Source organism: Myotis lucifugus, unplaced genomic scaffold (assembly GCF_000147115.1).
Source record: "Myotis lucifugus unplaced genomic scaffold, Myoluc2.0 scaffold_7, whole genome shotgun sequence".
Classification (NCBI taxonomy): domain Eukaryota; kingdom Metazoa; phylum Chordata; class Mammalia; order Chiroptera; family Vespertilionidae; genus Myotis; species Myotis lucifugus.
The window spans coordinates 13942826-13964689 of NW_005871055.1; the positions used below are offsets into that span (position 1 = coordinate 13942826).

At 43.5% G+C, this 21864-nt stretch overlaps 1 protein-coding gene across 1 annotated transcript in view; it reads right to left on the reverse strand.

Moving 5' to 3' along the window:
• The window catches only part of RUBCNL (RUN and cysteine rich domain containing beclin 1 interacting protein like), an 80599-nt gene extending 71691 nt beyond the window's left edge, over positions 1-8908 (reverse strand). Inside the window, exon 1 of the mRNA XM_023749181.1 lies at positions 8691-8908. The gene's annotated coding sequence lies outside the window, so the exon portion shown is untranslated. The remainder of the gene's footprint in view (positions 1-8690) is intronic.
• Positions 8909-21864: the final 12956 nt, after the last annotated feature.

A 21864-nucleotide genomic window follows, 5' to 3' on the forward strand; every position in this document is an offset into this window, starting at 1 on the left:
CCAAACATTCAAAAAAGAATTAACACTTACACTCCTCAGACTATTCCAAAAATATTCAAGAGGAAGGAACACTTCCAAGCTCTTTTTATAAAGCCAGTATTACCCTAATCCCCAAACCATATAAAAGCACTACAAAGAGAGATCATTACAGGTCAATATTCCTGATGAACATAGATGGTAAAATCCTCAACAAAATATTAGCAAGTCACATCCAGTAATACATTAAAAAGATCAGAAACCATCACCAAGTGGGACTTATTCCAGGGCTGCAAGGCTAGTACAATATCCACAAATCTATAAACATAATATATCACATAAGCAAATTGAAAGACAAAAAGCACATGATCATATCAATTGATGCAGAAAAAGTATTTGACAAAAACCAACACCCTTTTTTTATTGTTGTCTTTAAATATATTTTTATTTATTTCAGAGAGGAAGGGAGAGGTAGAAAGAGATAGAAATATCAATGATGATGAGGGAATCATTGATCGGTTGTCTCCCTCACACCCCCTACTGGGGATCAAGCCCATAACACAGGCATGTGCCCTTGCATTAATGGAACCTGGACCGCTTCAGTCTGAAGGCCGGCGCTCCATCCATTAAGCCAAACCAGCCAGAGCCCAACACACTATTTTGATAAAACTCTCAGCAAAGTGGAAATAGAGGTATCATACCTCAACATAATAAAAGCCTTATATGACAAACCTACAGCCAATATCATACTCAATGGGTAAATACTAAAACCATTTCCCCTAAGAACGGGAATAAGACAGGGATGCCCACTTTCACCACTCCTGTTCGACATAGTACTGGAAGTGCTAGCCATAGCGAAGAAGCAAGAAGAAGAAATAACAGACATCTAAATTGGAAAAGAATAAGTAAAACTGTCATTATTTGTAGATGACATGATATTGTACATAGAAAACCCTAAAGATTCCATCAAAAAACTACTAGATTTAATATATGAATTTGGCAACATAGCAGGTTACAAAATTAACACCTAGAAATCTATGGCATTTTTATACACCAATAATGAACTCACAGAAAGAGAAACTAAACAAACAATCCCATTTACCATTACAACAAAAAAATTAAGATACCTAGGAATAAACTGAACTAAGGAGAGAAAAGACCTGTGCTTGAAAAACTACAGGATGCTTAAAAAGAGATAGAGAAAGATATAAACACATGGAAGATTATATTGTGTTCATGAATTGGTAGAATCAACATCATTAAAATGTTCATACTACCCAAAGCGATCTATAGACTCAATGCAATCCCCATTAAAATAACAACAGCATATTTCACAGACCTAGAACAAACTCCCAAAAAATTTATATGGAATAAAAAAAAATACCCCAAATAGCTGCATCAATCAAGAAAGAAGAGCAAAATTGGAGGGATCACAATAACATAAATCAAGTTATATTACAAAGCCACTGTAATCAAAACAGTCTGGTACTGGCACGAGAACAGATATATAAACCAATGGAACAGAACAGAGAACTCAGAAATCAACCCAAGCCATTATGCTCAATTAATATTTGACAAAAGAGGCAAGAGCATACAATGTAGTCAAGACAGTCTCTTCAATAAATGGTGTTGGAAAAATTGAACAGATACATGCAAAAAAATGAAACTAGACTGCCAAATTACACCATACACAAAAATAAACTCAAAATGGATAAAAGACTTAAATATAAAAAAGGGAACCATAAAAATCTTAGAAGACTCCATAGGCAGCAACATATCTCATAGCAATATGTTTACCGATACATCTCCTAGACAGTGGTCAGCAAACTCATTAGTCAACAGAGCCAAATATCAACAGTACAATGATTGAAATTTATTTTAAGAGCCAAATTTTTTAAACTTAAACTATATAGGTAGGCACATTGTTATTAACTTAATTAGGGTACTTCTAAGGCTTAGGAAGAGCCACACTCAAGGGGCCAAAGAGCCGCATGTGGCTCATGAGCCGCAGTTTGCCGACCATGGTTAGGACAATGGAAACTGAGGAGAAAATAAACAAATGGGACTACATCAAAATAAAAAGCTTCTGATAGCAAAAGAAACCATCAACAAAACAACAAGAGAGCCCACTGCATGGGAGAATATATTTGTCAATGTTACTTCTGATAAGGGTTTAATCTCTAAAATTTATAGGAAACTCATACAACTTAACAAAAGGAAGATAAACAATCCAATTAAAAAAATGGGCAAATGACCTAAATAGACACTTCTTGAAAGTGGACATACAGAAGGCCAAGAGACATGTGAAAAAATGCTCAAAGTTACTAATCATCAGAAAGGTGCAAATTAAAACTACAATGACGTATCACCTCATACCTGTCTGAATGGCTACCATCCGACAAATCAACAAATGACAAGGGCTGGTGAGGATGTGGAGAAAAGGGAACCCTACTATACTGCTGGTGGGAATGCAGACTGGTGCAGCCACTATGGAAAACAGTATGGAGTTTCCTCAAAAATTAAAAATGGGACTCCTATTTGACCCAGTGATCCTACTACTAGGAATATATCCTAAGAGACTTGAAAAACCAATGAGAAAGAATGTATGACCCTGTTGTTCATAGCAGTGCAATTTACAATAGCTAAAATTTTGAAACAACCTAAGTGCCCATCAGCAGATGAGTGGATTAAATAACTGTGGTACATCTACACAATGGAATACTATACTGCTGTAAAAAGAAAGAACTCTTACCATTTGCAACAGCATGGATGGACCTGGAGAGCATTATGCTAAGTGAAATAAGCCAGTCAGAGAAAGATAAGTATGACATGATCTCACTCATTTGTAGAATATAATAAACATAACATAAACTGATGAACAAAAATAGATCCAGAGACATAGAAACATCGAACCGATCATCAAACCTCAAGAGGGAATGCAGGAGAGGGTCTGGGCGGGAGGGGGGCGGGTCTTTGGAGGGAGAAGGGTAAGAGATCAAAGAATGTGTATGCATATAAGCATAACCAATATAACCAATGGACACAGACAATAGGGGGGTGAAGGCCTGGGCTCGGAGGTGTGGGCGGGCTTGAAGAGGTCAATGGGGGGGAAAGGGGACATATGTTATACTTTAAACAATAAATTTTTTTTAAAATAATAAATAAATAAAATCATAATTTTACATGTGAAAATAAAATAAAAATAAATGCTGTATTAAAAAACCCCCAAAGATTTTATATAGGTACTAGGGCAGTTTAAATTGAAACCAAAATATGGCATTTGAGTCTGAATTTGTTATCTTGCAAAATCAAAAAATGAAGTCTCGGACAAAAACTGTCAGTGGTACGGAAGTTTATTGAGAAAAGCCAGTCCTGGAAAAGATCCAGCTGGGGTACCAAGAGCAGGCCAATGTCCAGAGCTTCCTTTCCACATTACAGTCAGGAGTAGTTCAGCATCCAAGCTAATTAAAGTCTAAGTCCACGTGTGAAGTCCCACATGGCCATAAGCCACATGGGCGACAGGGAGCACATCTCCTGCCATCAACTCAAGAACCTAGCACGCAGGGGAGGAGAGGCAGCCTTACTAGTTCCTGATTGGTCTTTTCAAAGAATTCTGCCTTAATAACATTCTTGGGATTGGTTAGATGCCTCACTGTCTTCTGATTGGTTATCTGCAAGCTGCCTGTCATAAAGTTCATGCCTCTTGCATGTGCCCTTCCTTCCCCACCAAGTTGGGGTGCCTTAGTAACTCCACCTAGTTGGGTTCCTGTCTTTCTCCTCCCTCCTCCTCCATGATCCCAGTCCCTATCTAGCTTCCCTCAGTCTCCTCAAAATGATTTAACAATTGAGCAATATTGTTTAAAACACTCTTAAAATATGCATTCACAAATGTTCAAGTCTCCTCACCTACCAGATTTAAAGTGGCCATATGTACCAAAAGCTGTCTTCTAAGAACAATCCTATATAATAAAAGCCTAATATACTAAGTGTCTGGTCATCCGGTCAGCCATTCAACCAATCAAAGAGTAATATGCTGATATGCTAAGGTTGCTCATGATCTCACTCATTTGTGGAATATAATAAACATAACAAAAACTGATGAACAAAAATAGATCCAGAGATCTCGCTATGACGTGCACTGACCATCAGGGGGAAGACGCTCCAACCGGAGGTTAGCTTGCTGCTGGGGTCCGGCTGATCAGGACTGAGCAAGATGGGCCAGACACGTCCTGGAGCCCTCTCATGGTCCCTCTCCAGCTGGCCAACCTCCCGCGTCCCTCCCCAGCCCCGATTGTGCACTGGTGGGGTCCCGCGGCCTGGACTGCGTCCTCTTGCAATCTGGGCTGAGGGACCCCCCCTGCCCCGAGCACATGAATTTCGTGCACTGGGCCTCTAGTTTTCAAATAAAGAGAGAATAGGAAAGTACTTTATATATATTTTCAGGACTCAGTTGATTTCTGATCTATTATACTTTGTTAGAACAAAAGAAGGTAGGAAAAAAGTGTAAAGATAAAAATATAAACTCCACCCTCCAATTTTCATCACCTGAATAAACTAGAGAAAAGCACCTGCTGACTGTGGGTGCTTTTCAATGTTACCTGTGAAGAGGAGTAAGTAGAGTTGCCATCCCAAAATATGCTTCTTTGGGATATTGATTATTTTAGACTGGTTAATTTAAAAAAAACAACAGACATAGAGAAGCTCTGAAAACCAAGCAGAAGTTACCCTTTGTAAAAGGACATTTATCTAAGGACATTTGTAGAGGAAATCTCAATTTTTAAAAGTGTTTCTCTCACTGCACCAGGAAGCAGAGGCTATCTAAATCTCTAGAATAAGTTGTCAATGAAGAAAGCAAGGACCTGAATCTACATAATAATCTTACTGTTTGCTATGCTATTCCTGCTAACCTCCCATATCTGACTCTTTACTCTCAATTTCTTTTGTCTTTAGCTGAAAGTGGTATTTAAGGTGGTGGCTTCTGACATTTTGATGAGTTATTTTGTTTTCCTGGGTCTCTCCCATCTATACAAGAGGTAGACATGTTATTAAACTTTAACTTGTTTTTCTCCTGCTAATCTGTCTCATGTCAATTTGACTATTAGACCAGCCAGAAGAACCTAAATGGGTAGAGGAAATGCCTCCTCTTTGACAAAGCAAAAACAACAACAACAACAAAACCTTTGAAGTTTCATTTATATTTAACTCTTTTAATAAATGAAGGGCAGATGATCCAAGAACAAAACTCAAGTTATTTTAGGGGGGAAAAAATCAACAATGTTCAAACTTAATTCAGGCAAATCACATGAAGTGTGTTGGTAATTTTGTAACTGCAGCAATTTCCTCTCTTCAATATGACCTTTTCTTCTTTGTTTCCTCTTGATTCAAAATGTCCTTGTCCAGTCTAGGAGCACCATGACTCACCTGCCTCCCTCTTTCCTTGCCTGTCCACTCCCTTAGTCATTTAGCCCTTAGGACACCAGATTCTGGTTGGCATCTAACAGTCTAGGAATAAAGGCTGGGTCTGCTAACCATAGAGACAGAGTTTCAGTCAAACTAAAGATAACTTCTAGGCCCAGTTGTGTTTCAGCTCCACACCCAGAAAGGCAGAACAACCCTACTGACCACACCCTTGCTAGGCCAGACAGAATGGTCCTATGGCTGACATCAGGACCAAATGCATGACCCTAACTCCCTTATTCATCATGATTATTGTTTTCCCCTGTATAACCCATCCCCTAGAAACCACGGGGGAGCCAGGTTTTAGAGAACTAGCTCACCTGTGTCTCTGGGCTTGGTGCCACTTCCTTAGATAAACCCTTACTTTCTTTGCTGCAAACTCCTGTTGGCATTTTATTGGGATTTGATGTGTGCAGGCAAACAAACCCCTTCAGCTCCATAACAATTTTTAGCTTCTATTCATTTGCCATTTTCCAGCCTAATGTTATAGATGACAAAAATATGTGACTCTTGATTTTTATCTCTCAGAATTATTTCACTTCCACAGTTCATACTTCTAGTGAGAAATAAAACATTCAGTCAATATGGAATCATTATCATCATTTTGTAGACGAAAAAAAATTGAGGGGCAGAAAAAGGAAGAAAAGTAAACACCACATAGCAACCCAGTAGCATTCTCAGGGTCCAAACTCTGGAACCTTGTTCCAGAGCCTTTAGTGGCACCCCTTAGGCCACCCCTATGTGTGGGATTAAACACAATACAGAAGTTAAAAAAAAAGTCCCAATTTTAATTTTTATACCAGTCTGAGAGAAATGAATTATTAGCCCTGTCATCTTGGGCAAGGTTCTCTGCTTCAGTTTCTTTACAGGATTATTGTGAGAACTAGATGAATTGTATCATGCATATCTCAGTCTGACACACAATATACTATAAAATTTAGCTTTATTATCACCATCAGTATGATTTTATAAAGACTTACAGTTTAGTTTAAGTCAGCATAATTAAGGAGATCTAGTTTTATTTTCCAACCTCTTAACTGAGGGATCCTTCAACTCCTGTTTGTTAATCAAAATGGAAAACACAATCAGAAGCCTTATTTGGAATCATGGTAAGATACAATATGACACACAGGCACTAGTATCGCTCATGTTTATAATCTCTGGCAGGCTGGACATGCTTATCTAAAAATAATTGCTTAAATTTTAACAGTAACACACCCAACCATGTGAATCTCTTTTCCATATCAATCTAAATTTAGTAATGAGGGAAACTATTCAAAGTTGTCAATGCTATTATTATTTGTATGCCTTCAGATGGGTGGGGGGGATACTCTTTCTGGAGCACTTGACTTATCTTCCTCTAAAGACCATTCAAATGAAAATGACATTCTTGGTATTTATCCTTGGCTCTGACAGAATCTTCCATGTCAGAAATCAAGAACTCCAACTTTAGAAAGCAAGCAATATTTTCAGAGTTAAACAGGTCTCCCGAACAACATGTCTAATCAAATCTAACTCCCCAGAGGCCACGGCTCTCAGTTTTCATCTAGGATCCTAGCAGTTCCCCCACTTTGTACAGGCCCTCGAGAAGCTGACAAAAATAAAAATAAAAAAAAAGGCAAAGTTCTCCTCCCCTGCTGACACGCCATGATGGGCAGTTTCACATGGTAGTGCAGTGAAGAGGAACTGAAGCAAGAGACTGAGAAACAGGCACATCCGGCCACTTTTGACAGGTAATATGGAAAACTCCAGCACTGCCGGGGGGGTTGCTGCCTTAACTCTGTGTTCTCAACAGATTCTGTTGGTAGCCAAGAGGAAGGTGTGGACAGCAATGTGTAGAGACCACACTTTATACTTTTCAAAATACTACCCTCCCTCCAGTTATCTTCCTTTCCCACTTCTCACAACAGCAAGTGAAGTTCAAGAGCAAACCGAAGTTCACTGCTATTCGGCCTTAGTTCCTGACCCCTCACTTCTTTGCACTTTCCCACCACAACTTCACTCAAAGATCCTTCCAAATTCCTTCCAAAGGGCAGCTATTGGATACGCCCTTTCCTTTGAGTCTTAATTCCTATTAGGGCTAAATAACCCCTCCTCCGAAAGTTCTCCTCGTTCTATAAACTATCAATTTCGCAGGGGTCTGTAGCAAATCCCACCCCACCTCGCAGTCCCGGTCAGGTGGGCGGGGCAAGGATAAAATGCAGCAACCCCGCTTTTTCCCGGGCAGTCTCTGCAGGTGCGCTCAGACCAAAGCGTGCTTGGTGCTTTCATGCTGCAGCCTGGCTTGGTTAAGTTCGGGAGAGGGTCCTCTGCGGGCGCACTTTTGAGGAACCGAGAAAAGCCATCGAATCCGGAACACGGCGCCTGGAACCAAGCGGGGCGCAGGCTTTGTGCCGATAGTCGTCCCCCGCAAAAGTGCTTTGAGGTCCCGTTCTGGCCCTTCCAGACCCAGGCCAGCAGAGTCACCCTCCCTTGCAAGTCAATACAAAAAAATCCGCCACCCCTGCAGGGGAGCCGCTTCCTACCTTCTGCAAAGGCCCGCAGAGCTGCCAAGACCTACCCTGAGATCCCTGAGTCTCTGGCGCCCATCCTCCCCCCTCACCTCCCACCCAACCCATCCCACTTCTCTCGCCACCCGCACCGCGCGATCCACCGGGAGATGGAAAGCTGCTCCCCGTGCGCGACGCGTTGGTCTTGGCTCGCGCCGGTCCAGCAGCGGAGCGAGAGCCCCGCGCTCCCCGGCTGTAGAGACAGCGGGAGCGAGGAGCGAGGAGCGGAGCCGGGGCTCCGCCACGCCCCTCCCCCAGCCCAGGGAATCGGGGCTTGGGAGGCAACCCCAAAAGCTCCCCGGGAGCGCGGCGCTGACTGCACGAGGAGATGCCGGGGAAGAGCTGGAAGGAACTTGGGCCCCCATCTCCCTCCCCTTCCCCTAGCTGCTGTGTCCTCTGCCGCGTCCCTCCCCAGGGCCCTGGACGACGTGGGCAGGGGACAGCCGGAAGCAGCTGTGCTCCCCTCTTGTCGTCCTCCCTCCCAAAATCTCGCCCTGCCCTCGCTGGGAGCCCAGACGGGACCGCGCTTTCAGAGGTCGAAAAGAGCTGTATGTAGACGTGGAAGACATAAATTCCCAGCCCAAAACGCCCCAAGCAGCAGTGTTTAGCATTTGGTACAATTGCCTGAAATGAATAATGATCCTCGTGAGTAATTTGGGTTAAAGTCTGCACCGACATCAATGGGCCCAGCAGGGAGCTACGACTTACCCATTACGGAGCCGAGTGTTTTCAGACCTCAGCTGGCCCGGAGCCCCATTCCGAGGACTGCACTGTCAGTATTTGTCCACTGGCTGCGAAGGTTTGGAATCCCATCACAGCTGTGCCACGGAGAGCGTCCAGATCGGGTGGGTGCTGGGGAGAAGCTGCCAAACAATACAGAAAGTTTCACAAACAGAAACCGAAGCCCTGACTGTTAGTAAAGCTGAGCGCACGCCATCCGCCGCCCCCAGGGCGTTCAGCGCGCTGCAGAAGCGCCCTCGCCTGTCTTGGAGAAAGAATCTCCCAGTTACCTGCCCCGTGACAAGCGCAGGTGAGCCAGTCCTGGCTTGCTTAGAAGCGTCCCTTCAACTTGGTGAAAACACACCTTATCGCACTAACTATGGTTCCTTAGCTTTGTTCTTTGTCACTTTCACATGTGGAACCACATCACAAGTATTTGGGGGTAAATTTACCGGTGGAACACCACCCTCCCTGGCATAACCTGGCGGGGAGTTTAAGGCGCAGTACTGCGTAGTTGCTGCTGGTTCGGATGAAGACAGCAGGAACTAATATCGCAAAGCCAGGTGAATAGTAGCTGTCAATCACGCAGCTTCCGTTGAGAGCAGCTGTGTGTAGCTTAGACCTAAACGAACTCTGGACATTTGGGGTTCTGTCTCAGGAGTTCAGACTGACTGGGAAGGGCTTAAATTAAACTAAATCAAAAGAAGTGGGTGTGGGATGTGTGCTAATATTTGTTGAGTATCTGCTATGTGCCAGGTACTTTTCCTAATTATCTTAGGCAATCCTATCAACATCTCTGAGAATAGCAAATCATTTATTCCTGTTTTGCAGAGGAGGAATCTATGGCTTAGAGAGGTTCAGTTACTTGCCCAAGGTCACACAACTAGTAAGTAGCAGAGTCAGGCTTTTTTTTTTTTTTAATATATTTTATTGATTTTTTACAGAGAGGAAGGGAGAGAGATAGAGAGTTAGAAACATCGATCAGCTGCCTCCTGCACATCTCCCACTGGGGATGTGCCTGCAACCCAGGCACATGCCCCCGACCAGAATTGAACCTGGGACCCTTCAGTCCGCAGGCCAACGCTCTATCCACTGAGCCAAACCGGTTTTGGCCAGAGTCAGGCTTTGAAAGCAGATGTATCTAACACCAAACCCTATCTCCACTAGCAAGACAGAGAATAATGAAATGAAGGGACCAAGTAAGAGCCTGTTTCAGGATATGAAAAAGAGAAGAGGAATCAAGAAGATGCCAAGAGAAAGAATCCTATATAATAAAGAGGTAATATGCAAATTGAATGTCACACCCTGACACAAGATGGCCACTCCCATGTGGTCACAAGATGGCTGGCAGGGGAGGGCAGTTGGGGGCAATTGGGCTGGCAGGGGAGCAGTTAGGCATCAATCAGGCTGGCAGGGGAGTGATTAGGGGGCAATCAGGCTGGCAGGCAGGCGAATGGTTGGGAGCCAGCAGTGCTGGATTGTGGGAGGGATGTCCGACTGCTGGTTTAGGCCTGATCCCTGTGGGACATCCCTCGAGGGGTCCCAGCTTGGAGAGGGTGCAGGCTGGGCTGAGGGACATCCCCCCCCCCCCGCCCGCCCCGCCAGTGCACAAATATCATGTACCAGGCCTCTAGTCTTAAAATAAGAGCAAATGTCATGCAAAGTACATCACTGAGTCTACTAGCCAACCAACAACAACCTGTACCAACATAGCAGACTGGACATAGTCCAATGCAAGAAAAGCATTCTTATAAGGAGACTAAGAGATTTTGGACCATGACTGTAAGATCTAGTTAGTTCCCTTTGAAGCCAATTTGAAACTATTTTTTTTTAAAATATATTTTATTGATTTTTTACAGAGAGGAAGGAGAGAGATAGTTAGAAACATCGATGAGAGAGAAACATCGACCAGCTGCCTCCTGCACATCTCCCACTGGGGATGTGCCCGCAACCCAGGTACATGCCCTTGACCGGAATCGAACCTGGGACCTTTCAGTCCGCAGGCCGACGCTCTATCCACTGAGCCAAACCGGTTTCGGCTGAAACTATCTTAACCAAAAATGCCATAGTCTGGCCTGTGAACTATTTATTGTGTGTGGCATCCTATATATTTAAACATACACATAGAACATCTATCCACAGATATAGGAAGCTCGCATTCTGGAAAAGTAGCTCTAAAACTAAAGAAGTTCGAGGACAGACTTTTTCGAATTAGGAATACCCATGGGAAATCTGCTTTGTCTCCAGTGGGATCTGGAAGTAGAATTTCCCAAGTGCTAAATGCTGATGGACGGGCTTTCCAAGATTGTCAAGTTGATTGGTCAGTTCTGAGAAAGTTACTGGTAATTGCAAACCAAGCACCATGCAGGAAAAGCAGAGGCTGGTTTCATTTTATTTTTCATGAGGAAAGTCATCTTCCAGATCAGAGTACCCTCCAAAATTCAGGGCTTGAGTATCAGGAACAACTCACCACTTCATCCAGCCTGGCTCACACCCAGCACCCGTTGGTCATACACAAAGTTCCATTGTGGCCACGACAGCTTCTTAGGAGAGTAGAAGCTGCCCTCCCTCAGGCTTCACAAGAAGCAATTTGTGCCATAAGCAGAGATGTGACCCTGTTTGGGGCCTCAACTGATGGAGTCAGCAAAGGGAAAATCAGTCTCTGTACAAAAGAGGACGGAACTGAGATGAGATAAACTGCATAACAAGCTACAAGAAGGAGCCTCTTGGCATCATTACCAAGCAGCTCTCCAGAGAAGGGAAGCCTAGACATGCCTCAGAGCATGAAAGAACTAAGGGAAGCTGCATTTGGCTTGTCTCAGTTTCTTTTCCTCCTTCCTGTCAGTCTGAAACATCCGTTGTCCACAAAAGGACAAATTGAATTCCACTTACATGAGGAACCTAGAATAGGCAAATGCATAGAGACAGAAAATAGGATAGTTACCAAGGGCTGGGGGAGGGAAAATGAGAAGTTACTGGGTTTTTTGTTTTTTGTTTTTTTAATATATATATATATATATATATATATATATATATATATATATATAATTTCAGAGAGGAAGGGAAAGGGAGAGGGAGAGGGAGAGAGAAACATCAATGATGAGAATCATGGATCTGCTGCTTCCTGCACACCCCCTACTGGGGATTGAGCCCACAACCCAGGCTTGTGCCCTGACCAGGAATTGAACTATGACCTCCTGGTTCATAGGTCAAGCCTCAAACACTGAGCCACACTGGACGAGTGGGAGTTATTGTTTTATGGGCACAGAGTGTCTGTTGCAATGAGAAAGTCCTGGGTGATATACTTAATGCCATTGAATTGTATGCTTAAAAAGGGTTAAAATAGTGAACTTGTTTATATATATATATTACTATAATAATATATATGCATTTTAATGATGTAATACTTCTTTGGAGTATAGGAAAGAAAAATTCTTTCCTTGAATATTAACAAATTTTGCCCTATTTTGCCTTCCTTTAGGGATGTATGAGCCCATTTTTGGGTTGGTGCACTCCCCCATTCACAAGGAAGAATAGTTCTGCCATTTTACTATTTGCTTCTGCTGGTGATAGGTAGTTTGCGGTGTATGAGGCATATTCAGAGATGCCATGCTCTGAAAGAGGCTCTTTACCTTGAAGAGATAAAGTTAACACAAAAGGATTGTGGACCTAGGCAAAAATACTGTTTACTTCCAACCATCCAGGAATGCCAGAGATACAACCCCATAGCTTCAGGTAAATGCTGATCCCAGGGTCAGCCTTTCCCATAGAGATGATAGGGCCAGGAGCATGTGCCTTTTGTCTGATAGATAACTAAACCTTGTCCTTAGTTCTCCTCCTCTCTCTTATTACACAGTTCCCACATTTTCTCTTTGAAGATGTCTTCAGCTGGATTAGTAGAAATCAGAAGCTGCACCTGTTCTGTGGTCTATTTTCATGATCAGCAAGATGGCATACATACAAATTTGGGATCTTGCATGAGTGCAATGGTAAACAGTAATCTGATGTTTGAATGAATAAGTTCAAATAGCAAGTTGTTTGTATTCTGTCTTGCCCTCTACATTGTGGACCTAGGAGGACCTTACTCATTTCTGAATTCCTTCCCCTACAACTCCCTGTCCCAGGACCTAACCCTGTACTTTACATGTTTCAGGTGTTTCATACAATTTTTAATTGCTCACATGGCTTTGGGGTGATTTGAATCCATCCTACAAAGAGGAAGACATTAAGATTATTACATGTTTGGAAACAGTTAATGTATACAAAGCTCAGTTTTTCAATCTAGCATTTAGTTTCATTACTGTAGGATCTGAAGATGGCACCTGGCAGGATAAAGGTGAGGGAGAGAGTATGAGTAAGGGGTGTATGGGGACGTGTGTGGTGTGTGTGTGAGTGAAGGACAGTTAGATTCTGCAGGAGTATCAGGGGCTGGCAGACCAGGCTCTCCTGGATAGGGAGCCCCTGCCACCGCTGTGGGTGCTCCCTGGGCTGCGGGACTTGGGAACAGAGCCCACGCCATCTTGAAGGGGAGAGCGGCCTCCTCTAGGAACCCATCATCACCACCACCCAGACTGGCTTGGACACTGCCTGGGACCCTGCAGCCACACCAGCCCAAGTTGTGCTGCCTCACCTCAGACCCCAGGATGTCCACCTCCAAGGGTGCATGGCTACCACAGCAGAAACTGAGACTTCCCCCTCCCCAGCTGCTGACCTCCAGACACCGCAGTCATGCCAATCCAGCGCATGGGGCCCCGAGCCATATGTTCCGGCAGGCATTTCCTGGGTGCCTCTGTGAGCTGCTGTAAGGAGCAAGTGTACCCAACCAAGGATGTGCAGCTCCCAAAGCAGAAACTGGGACTTCCCCCTCCCTATCAGCAGGCTTCTAGACACCACAGTGGCACTGCTCCAGCATGTGGGCCCTGCGAGCCCACAGCCCCAGCAGACGGCTCCTGGGCCCCTCTGTGAGCTGCCACTGGGCACGTGCCTCTTCAGCCAAGGGCGCATAGCTCCCTCAGCAGTATCCATGACATCCCCGCTTCTGGCTGCCTATTCCTGGACACCTTGGTGAGTTACTGAGGACTCGTCTCCCTGAGCAAGGTCATGCTGTTTCAGCCACACACTCTGAGATTCCCATATCCCCAGCTGCTGGCTTCTGGACCCCCTCATGATTCGCAGAGGGAGAGCACTCTGTCCAGAGTCCCACTGCCTCAACTGCAGACTATGAGACAGATGCCTCCCACCATCACAGGCTCCAGGACCCTCATAGTGAGTTGTAGAGTGACACTACCTCAGCAAGAGTCTCACAACACTGGCCACAGTCATAGTTCCTGAGCCTCAAGGCCCCAAGACCCATTCCTCCCAGGCCGTGAACTCTGGTATCTCATAGTGAGCACATACCAGTGAGACCTCAGGCAACCCTTTCCACAAGAGCCGGAACCATGATCAAATCCACAACAGCATGCACAACAAGGCTGGGGTGAGTCACATTGCCAGACAATCCATGGTGAGACTTTATCCACAAATAAGAAACTAACATTCAAGACCCAACTACATCAGCAGAACCCAAATAGCTCAAGTAGGGGGCTCCACTAGATTACCAAGCTCAGGAGATCTGAGAGACTGCACGACTGGGTCCCAAAAATCACCATCTACATAGGACCACCCCCTAAAAGAACCAGGGTAGCAAAGCAGTTGGATTTAAGACATAGAAACAAAACATTACAAAAAAAGTTACAAAAAACAAAACAAAACAAACAAACAAAAAAAACAATCCCCAAAGGAAAGAAAAAGAGACATCACCAGAAAAGGAATTAAATGAAGGCAAGTAACTTGTCAGAGAAAGAATTCAGAGTAATAGTTATAAGGATGCTCAAACCTCTGGATGACAAATACACACAACTCAATGAGAATTATAAAAAACTGAATGAGAATGTCATCAACATAAAAAGGAATCAAGAGGAAATGAAGAATGACATAGCTGCAATAAAGAACACAATGGAAGGCTTCAACAGTAGACTAGACAAAGCTGAGGACCACATCAGCGAGTTAGAAGACAAGGTAGAAAAACACCCAAGCAGAGCAGCAACTGGGAAAAAAAAAAACTTAAAAAGCAGGAGAGCCTAAGGGAGCTCTGGGACAACATGAAACGAAACAACATCTACATAATAGGGGTACTAGAAGGGGAGGAAGCTAAGCAAGGAGTAGAAAACCTGTTTGAAGAAATAATGACAGAAATCTTCCCTGATGTTGGGAAGAAAAAAGCCACACAAGTCCAAGAAGCACATAGAGTCCCAAACAAGATGAATCCAAAAAGACCCACATCAAGACACATCATAATTAAATTGGCAAACATCAATGACAAAGTAAGAATCTTAAAGGCTGCCAGAGAGAGACAGAAAGTTACCCACAGGGAATCTCCCATTAGACTATCCACTGATTTCTCAACAGAAACACATTAGGCCAGAAAGGAGTGGAATGAAATATATAAAGTGATGCAAAGCAAAGGACTGAATCCAATAATACTATACCCAGCAAGGCTATCATTCAAAATTGAAGGTGAAATCAGGAGCTTCACAGATAAAGTGTTCATTACAGTAATCTCAACCCAATTTTCATTTTTTTCTTTCATTCCTGCCTCATTTACCCTAAAACACACAATGGCTCACCAATTGCTCTTGGAACATTGTTCACATTTCCCTACCTTTATACCTTTATGCCATTGACTACATCTTATATCAGTCATGGCGAACCTATGACACATGACTGTCTTTTCTTCCCCTGTGGGTAACTCATTTTTTTGGTTGATTTTTCTTTGTTAAATGGCATTTAAATATCTAAAATAAATATCAAAAATATAAGTCTTTGTTTTACTATGGTTGCAAATATCAAAAAATTTCTATATGCGACACGGCACCAGAGTTAAGTTAGGGTTTTTTTTCAAAATGCTGACACGCTGAGCTCAAAAGGTTCGCCATCACTGTCTTATATACATTTTTTTTACATCTTCCCTGGTGCTTCAGCGTTTCATGTCTACATTTCATTAGTTTTTGCAGTAGACTTCTAGCCCAGTTTAAACAATTTCCCCAGTCATTTCCACCTGGACTGCTTAGTAAGGAAAAGTTGAAACACCTAGATAAACTCCTGTGTGGCTAGTATGAAATTTCCTCTGCAACTCTGGTGCCAAAAATATTGTCTTATTTTTCTCAATTTTTTTCAAAATCAAATTAAGTTGACCTGGTCTCCGTACTTGAATAAGTGACAAGAAAAAAAAAATCTGTCATGTGTTGAAGAGCCTTCCCCGCTCCCCAGGTGTTTATATAACATCTGAGGAAATATTTCTGGCCTTTGTTCCATCATGGTCACTGCTGAGATTCTCATTTATGAAGTCTATTAATGTGGATAGTTCTATCGGTCTATGCCAAGTGTGGGTACAGGCATCCTTCACCCGGTTCTTATGTTCAGTCATTCAGCATCCAAATGCTGCCCTTTCAGAGAGTCTACCCCTTTCTCACAGACCCTCTTCACCCTTTCCATAAGAAAAAAATTCCTTTTTCTTAGCTCCTACTTGAAGAAAGTACTTTCCACTCTGATAACTTCTGCCTTTTTGCTTACAATGCCACAGAACTACAATTTAGTTAAATACAAAAATCTCAGCTCTGCCCTAGGGAACTCAAAGTCCTGCTAGCCCTCCTCAGGGAGGTGAGAGAAAAATGCTTTCATTTATTCAAATTTGTCTACAAAGCAATAAAAACAAAATAAATGAAATACTCAATAAATAATCAGCGACAAGATACAAATGAATTTGTCAATAAATTTTTTGCTACAATAAGTTAAAATTTTTTAATGCACCAATACAATGAATACCAACGGATACTGGTCTCCTGTCTCCATAGAAATTATATCACCAATAGGTCCAACCAACAGCTTTTTAAAAAAAATATATCTTATTGATTATTTATTTTTTAAAATTAAATCTTTATTGTTCAGATTATTACAGTTGTTCCTCTTTTTCCCCCCCATAGCTCCCCTCCACCTGGTTCCCACCCCACCCTCCGCCTTCACCTACCCCCCCCCCCCCACGCACCGTCCTCATCCATAGGGGCAAGTCTCTTCCCGCATCCCCCACACCCCTTTCCCCCCCAAGAATAGTCAGTCCACTCCCTTTCTATGCCCCTGATTCTATTATAATCACCAGTTTATTCTGTTCATCAGATTATTTATTCACTTGATTTTTAGATTCACTTGTTGATAGATGTGTATTTGTTGTTCATAATTTGTATCTTTACCTTCTTCTTCTTCTTCCTCTTCTTAAAGGATACCTTTCAGCATTTCATATAATACTGGTTTGGTGGTGATGAACTCTTTAGCTTTCCCTTATCTGTGAAGCTCTTTATCTGACCTTCAATTCTGAATGATAGCTTTGCTGGATAAAGTAATCTTGGTTGTAGGTTCTTGGCATTCATCACTTTGAATATTTCTTGCCACTCCCTTCTGGCCTGCAAAGTTTCTGTTGAGAAATCAGCTGACAGTCGTATGGGTACTCCCTTGTAGGTAACTGACTGTCTTTCTCTTGCTGATTTTAAGATTCTCTCTTTGTCTTTTGCTCTTGGCATTTTAATTATGATGTGTCTTGGTGTGGTCCTCTTTGGATTCCTTTTGTTTGGGGTTCTCTGCGCTTCCTGGACTTGTAAGTCTATTTCTTTCACCAGGTAGGGGAAGTTTTCTGTCATTATTTCTTTAAATAGGTTTTCAATATCTTGCTCTCTCTCTTCTTCTGGCACCCCTATAATTCGGATGTTGGTACGCTTGAAGCTGTCCCAGAGGCTCCTTACACTATCTTCGTATTTTTGGATTCTTTTTTCATTTTGCTTTTCCGGTTGGGTGTTTTTTGCTTCTTCGTATTGCAAATCTTTGACTTGATTCTTGTGATCCTCTAGTCTGCTGTTAGAACTCTGCATAATATCCTTTATTTCAGTCAGTGTATGCTTAATTTCTAGTTGGTCCTTTTTCATACCCTCGATGGTCTCACTAGATTTCTTGAGGATCTCACTACATTTATCGGCAGTCTCACTCGCCTTTTTGAGGGTCTTACTAAATTTGTCGGCGGTTTCTAGAAAGTTCTTGAAAAACCTTAAAAGTGTGGTTTTGAACTTTATATCCAGTCATTTGCTTTCCTCCATTTCTGTCATTTGTGACCTGTTTCTTTGTCTCCGAATTTTTTATGCTTCCCTGTGTTGGTAGAGTGGCTTTGTGTGCTAGGTGTCCTATAGGGCCCAGTGGCTCAGCCTCCCCAATTACCTGAGGTGGACACTCTTGGTGCACCCCTTTGTGGGCTTTGTGCACAGTCTTGTTGTAGTTAAGCCTTGATTGTTGTAGTTATCACTTGGAGGAATTGACCTCCAGGCCAATTGGCTTTGAGAATCAGCTGTGTCTACAGTGGGAGAACTTCTGTGCTGCAGACACCCTTATGAGGCAAGACTTGCTTCAGTAGGGCTTTGGTGCTCACTGAGTCTGCCCCCTGAGTGTGTCCCTTATGGATCTGAGGAGTTGTAATTGGATGGTCCCACTCTGACCACTGGGTACACTGGCTCTTGGATCTAAGGAGGTGCTAATTTAGCCTGTGCCTGAGGCTACTCAGCAGGAGCTACGAAGAGATCTCCAGATTCCCCTTCCTTGTTTGGGGTTTGGAGGTGCCCAAATGAGGCCCAGCTGTGAAGCAATGCAAGCTGCTGTGGGGCCTTGGGCCTTCTCTTGGAAGTTCTTGGTCTGTCTGGCCCAGCTGAAGTTTGTTAGGTAATTTTCAGACTGCAAAGGGCCAGGGCATTCATATGCAAAAGCTTCTGCCACAGCTTGGGTGGGGCGGGGTCTCAGGGAATCAACAGGGTGGAGCAAGCAGCTATGGCTGATCCTCAGCCCTGCACTAAGGGGCCCGGCGTCTCAGTGTCCTGGTAATTGCTGCAAGCACCTTTGAGAGAAAGCCCCGCTCGAGTTCCAAGTTCTGCCCGCTGCCAGACCATCCAGTTTCTCCCTGTATGAGTCTGGGTCCCCAGAGACTCACCTAGAACTGGAGTTCAGAGCAGTCGGGGGCTTGTGACTCCCTCCGGATTCAAAAAGACAGCCGCGTCCTCAGGTGCCAGCCCTTGCCGCGTGCGCCTGCCTCCGTACTTCTGCACTTCCGCAGCTCCTCTGAGTCTCAGTGTGCTTTTCTCTTTCCTTCTCGTTGTAGAATTTCCACTCAGCCAGCCTTCCTTTGGTTCTGGATGATGTCCGTTTTGTCTTTTAGTTGTATTTTTGAATTTGTTGTGGGAGGCAGCAATTTCTGGTGTTTACCTATACCGCCATCTTGGTTTCTCTCTTATTGATTTTTTACAGAGAGGAAGGGAGAGGGATAGAGAGTTAGAAACATCAATGAAAAAGAAACATCGATCAGCGGCCTCCTGCACACCTCCTACTGGGGATGTGCCCACAACCAAGGTACATGCCCTTGACCAGAATCGAACCTGGGACCCTTCAGTCCGCAGGCCAATGCTCTATCCACTGAGCCAAACCAGTTAGGGCCAGCTTTTCTCTCACTGACTCAATTCACCAGCCTTTACAGGCATTCAGCTTGATTTTATGCTCTGATTTCATGCTCTCCAAGATATCTTCTATTTAAAAATAGATTTTCTGTATCAATTTGCTTAAGGAAAAAGAAGGTGCTGACCAGCCAACAAGGACATTTCCACCTACTCTACTCCCCCAAAGTTATATTTTTCATGGTAAAGAGTAATAAATTATTATACTTGCTTATATATTATATATTAATTTCCAGTAAGTTTGGTCAGAGTAAATCAGATTCTGTGATAGGGAGAATAATGAGTCCCCAAAGATGTCCACATCCTAATCCCCAGAACCTATAATTATGTCATTCCTGGCAATGGGGAATTTAGTTTGCAGATAGACTTAAGGTTGCTAATCAACTGCCACTGAGATGAGATTCTCCCCAATGATCCACATGGACCCAGTGTGATCACAGGGGTTTTTATAAGTGAAAGAAGGAGACAGGAGAGTCAGTGATGCCATGTGAGTGATTCTAGCAGCCATCATCTCTAGCTTTGAAGATAAAAGGAGGCCATGAGCCAAAGAATGCAGGCACCTCTAGAAGTTGGAACAGATAAAGAATTAGATTCTTTCCTAGAGCCCCCAAAAGGAACACAGCCCTGCTGACACCTTGATTTTAGCCAGTGGGAGCCATTTCTGATTTATGACCTCCAGAACTACATAATAAATCTGTACTGCTTTAAGCGACCAAATTCATAGTAAGTAATATGAAACAGCAATAGGAAACCATCCTATATAATAAAGGGGTAATATGCAAATTAACCCTCACGCCCTCACAAAGATGGCTGCCTACAACCAGATTGGCAAGGGGGTTAGTAAGGGACAACCTAACGACTGAACAAGCAGGCTGCATGGGGCGACCAGGTCAGCAGGGTGTTAGTGGGGGATGACCAAATGACTGAACAAGCAGGCTGCGTGAGGCGACCAGGCCAGTGTGAGGGCTGTGAGGGGCAACCAGGCCGGCAGAGGGGGGCAGTTGGGGGCGACCAAGCCAGCAGGGGGGGCAGTAGGGGGTGACCAGGCCAGTGGCAGGGGTAGTTAGGAGCGACCAGGCCGGCAGAGAGGGGGGAGTTGGAGCGATCAGGTCAGCATGCAGAGGCAGTGAGGGGTGATCAGGTCGGCGGGGGGGAGGGGGCAGTTAAGGGCGACCAGGCAGGCAGGCAGGTGAGTGATTAGGAGACAGTGGCCCAGGATTGTGAGAGGGATGTCTGACTGCCAGTTTAGGCCCTATCCTGGGATCAGGCCTAAACCAAGAATCGGACATCCCCCAAAGGGTCTGGGATTAAAGAGGGTGCAGGCTGGGCTGAGGAGACCCCACCCCATGCACGCATTTCGTGCACCTGGGCTCTAGTTATAGTTATATAGTAAGGAACTATTGCTATTATAGCAATGGAAAACTAGTACAAATCCCAAGAGAATGCACTGATGAAATGTAGTTCCTGGAACTGCAATGTAGTATCTCTGCCAATTGGCTTCCTGGAATCCCTTGGAAATATCTCAGTTTTTTCTCTTTCTAATCATCAAAATGCTTGGAACATAATATAGGTTCTTAAATATATATATATTGAATAAATGAGTTTTGGCAAAATATACAGACTGTGAGCATGACTGGTATATTTTCTGTAGTCTAAAAACTTTAAGTATTAACTATCTCTCTCTCTAACTAGTTGTGAATGAATGTCTTTACTATCAAGAAATTGGTAGTTAAATTATATGGACTTAAAGTAGCAGAGAAATTGTGATGCTAATACCTGGCTCTCTTTTTTACTTACAGGGAAAATGTCAATTTAGTTTAAAAGTCAATGCCTAGTCTTAGCATATAGTATTTACTGCCAGTAAATACTTCCTCATAGAAGAGGAAGCTTCATTTCTATTCTGAGGGGATCAGAAGCTCTTTAGTCTGGCTTGCGACATTCTTGCAAACACAGCTGACACCATATCATGTACAACACTAACCACTAGGCACATTTGAATAAGGAAAGACAAGTAGAACATTTCAATGAATCATTACAACATTTGGTCAGCTCAGAAGGCCTCCCAAGGGTCCCATTGTCATTCTGTAGTTTTGGAGTTGCTGTCAGAGAGTCAAACCAAGTGTAAATAAAAAGGTCCCTTGAAACATGCCATTGGTTGAGAGTTGCTGACTTAAAAACCCTCTTGGGAAGAGATGTGCCTCTCCAATTGAGCTAGCTGTGAGCAGAGCTGATGCACTGATCCAGCCACATTACTGGGCCTTGTGGGCCATGACACCTTTTTTTTAAAAATGCTCACTATTCCTAACAAATGATGTATTTCTTTAGCTTTAAAACAGTCCTATTTCAGTCAGCAAAAATATGTGCAACACAAAGGGCGAAAAGAAAGCCTGGCTGGAATGTTTTGCTGCTCTAAGTTGCATTTGACTGGACTATGAGAGGGAAGAAGCATAAGGAGAGGAGGCTAGACATGAGAGTCTAAAGCTGTATTAAGGAGTTGGATCCCTTATTTTGAGGGCAGTGGTAGCTACGGAAGGGTTCTGAACAGTTGGACATGATCAAATGGGGAGCCTACTAATGTTTGTATGTCT